This window comes from Austrofundulus limnaeus, unplaced genomic scaffold, assembly GCF_001266775.1.
Source record: "Austrofundulus limnaeus strain Quisiro unplaced genomic scaffold, Austrofundulus_limnaeus-1.0 Scaffold364, whole genome shotgun sequence".
In the NCBI taxonomy this organism is placed as follows: Eukaryota; Metazoa; Chordata; class Actinopteri; order Cyprinodontiformes; family Rivulidae; genus Austrofundulus; species Austrofundulus limnaeus.
Genome location: NW_013952766.1, coordinates 473,298 through 476,768, shown reverse-complemented (window position 1 = coordinate 476,768; position 3,471 = coordinate 473,298).

Below are 3,471 nucleotides of genomic sequence, written 5' to 3'. Positions count from 1 at the left end.
ACTGATTTCTCATCAGACACTGCAAAAATTAGACTTCTAAAAATAATTTAAAGAGACTAGATTAAACCCTTATTCTTTTCAAATTGATATAATTAAATTGCAGTTTGACAGTTGGTCAGACTTCTTGAAATAAAGCAAACCTTTCAGGCGAACAAGATTAATAATCCAACATATTCTGATCTTTAGTATATCAGTCTAAAAACAAGATCAAAATTACTTTTTAGCTGATAAGACTGTACAACTTGGTTAAATTAACAGTTTTTGCATTAAAGTGACTTTACTGCTCAGAAACATTAACAGATTAAATAAGCTCCCTGTTTGGGACCAGATTAGTTTCAGAGCATTTGTTACCATGAAAACATCCCCTCTGCAACGAATTCAAGACTTAATTCAGGTTTACACCAAAACCTCAGCTTAATCCCTTATCCTAGATTTGTGCAATAGGCTCCTGGAGCCTTCAACGCTTTTCCTTTTAGGGTTAATTTTTTTTTCTTTCAGGTAAAATTGCACTATTTCTGGGAGATTTTACAAAACTCTAAAATATGCAATCTCTGTAAATTCTGTTTTATAATTTAAAAAAAAGGTGCGGTTTGTGTCTTGTTTAAATCGTCTGTCTGGATGAACTTTGACCTATTTAACCTTTTCACAAATAAACATGTATTCAAATGGACTCGTTAGCCTTATTCTGTATCGACTTTAATTCTTCATTTATCCTGGGTCAGTTTGAAGAGTTAACAGGTCACAGAAACCCAGACCTCCCTTCTCAACTCCTCCTGGGGGACCCCAGGGTGTTCCCAGACCAGAGAGGATCTATAATCCCTACAGAGTTTTGGGGTCAGGGTCTTTTCCCAGTGAGGATTCTTGATCCTGAACCACCTCAGACTCCTTTGCGTCCACGATGGAGCTCATCTGAAGTAGTGATGTGCAGCTCGATACCGAAATATCGATACTACCGATACCAGAACTTTGTGTTGTAGAATCGATATTAAAATCAAAATATCAAATCTTTGATACTTTAGTTATTTCACATGTGTATCATTAACAGGAAAATAACTAAACTATTCCAATCTTGTCTTAAATATGTGGTTGGAACTACTTTTTCTTCCGCTTGGGTAATGCATAAAGCATAGTGACACGTGCTCCGTCAGTCACTCAGTCTGTGCATGTATGGCAGGTCATTTTAACATAAAATCTGCTTTTTCTGACTAAATTCTAGATGAGGGGTTCCCAAACTTTTTCATGCTATGGCCCCCCAAAGAGCATTAGCTCTGGCCAGATACCTTCTGGCAAACACACAAACAATGCTACAAAATATACAAAGTAACAACTTTTAAAATATTTTCTCACTTTTCACTATTCAAAAATTGTTTAAGGATAAGAATATTAAATTGTGCTAGAGAGTTAGAAAGACTTAAATTAAATGACTGTCATGTATTATTTATAAAGCAAGTACTTTTTAAGATTTGACATGTCATCACAAAATGTCAGTATCGGATCAGTATCGCCGATACCAACCAAATGTTACTTGGTATCAGTATCGGAAAGAAAACTGGCAGTATCAAAGGTCACCAATCTGAAGTTGAACCTGATCACCCTACGAAGGAAGAGTGTTTCAGCTGTTTGTTTCCAGGATCTGGTTCTTTCAGTCCTGATCCAAACCTCATGGCCCCAGGGGTTAACTGGAATCTAGASTGACCAGTAACTCCAGTCTTGACTTAACTTTTTTAAAATTAAACATTAGTCCAACTCAGATTTTTGCTTCATCAGTTGAATATTTGGTTTTAGATTCCCTGACCATCAAAGCACAGACATAAAACTTTCGTTGTTGTAAAGAATTAACACCAGCTCCAAATGAAAACGCAGCAGATATTTCAGATTTATTGTGTTGAAAGTTTGATGAAGCAGTTTGACCTGCAGGTGTAAACTGGTTCCTTCACTAGATCTTACTGTTTTTGACCACCGGACTCCCTCATCGGGTCGCTCCCAGGCAGAGGAACGTGGTTCAGGGTATCCTGGGTGTATTTGCTATCAGAGCGGACGTCTCGTGCTCGCTGGTAGCCGCTGCTGGAGACAACGATGTGGGATGAAGGGTACACCAGTCGGTCATGAAACGAGCCGAGCGGAACGTAGTCCAAGGTCCAAGGGAAGCTTGGGGTGCTACGTCTGGGACTCAAAAGCATCAGGTCAGCAGTCATCTGAGCAATTCCCCCGTCAAGAGGGTACAGAAAGTCGCCATCAAATTCAGATTCAAATCCAGAGGCAGCTCCTCTGCTGGTGTAAGCTGAACCAAAACCTTCATTAGGGTAACCGTACCCCAAGCCAACGCTGTGGCCTGAACCAGCTGGACCTGGAACAAATTTTAGTTTTTAAACCAGAAGCTATTCAGCAGCCTTGGAAAGTCCTTGTATTAGCAGGACATTTTAATATCTGACACCTTTACTCTTCATAAAAACTCACCTYTTTTCACAGGAAAACCAGCTCCAATGCTGAAGAGCAGGAAACAAACCCATGCAGTCCTGTTAAAGTAAAAACTTTATGTGAAAACAAGCACAAAAACCTAAAAGATCAAAGTCAAGACCTCACCTGAAAACACACTGAAACTCCATATCAACCAGTTCAGCTAGAACCATCTGTAAAACTGTGATTCAGCTGCAGCTGATTTATATTTGCTTTAATTAAACTCTTTAATGTCACCTGACTGACTGCTCTTTGGAACCTGTCAGGAGAAGAAGGTGGTGATGATGATGATGATGTTCCTAGAAGCTGTTTGTAAAAGTACTCTGAACTTGAAGTTTATTATGAACAATTAAATATGGTAGAAATACCTTTTTATTTTAAGATAGAAGTAAAATCAGCAGCAGGAAGAAAGAAACACGTCTCAGCTGGACATAATGGGTCATAAAACATCAAACTGGGCATTATTACTGGACTGAACGTCTTTTGAAGGAATGAAAAACGTTAAGTAGGGATGTTGACATGTCGTCAGCAGCTGCTGTCATTTTCTTCCCAAACTGCTGTGACCAGATTTTGCAAGGCTGCTYKGTGCTTGTTATTTCCTCCTGCTTCGTTATTTCTACGAATTTCAACAAAGTGTGCCGACGTCAGGTAGTTAGCTACTTTTAATTTTTGTTGATGCGTTTTGAAGAGACAATTTTAAAAAAAATAGGATCAAAGTAAATCACCAGTTTTTCTAGTGACCCCTTAAAGCAGTGGTTCCATAACTTTTTATCTGACCCACAAAATATCCATGGCAAAAACTTGTGACCCCAAATATTACTGGTCTGTGTACACAAACTTTAATAACCCTAAAATCAAAGGCTACACAAATATAAATACTTATTTATACTTATTTTGTGTTTTGTAATAATTATAGGGAAAATATTACATCACCAATTATTTTATTACCCTTTAAATTAATTTCTGAAGTGCAGTGGTTCCCAAACTTTTCAGCTTTTGACCCACAAAATAACA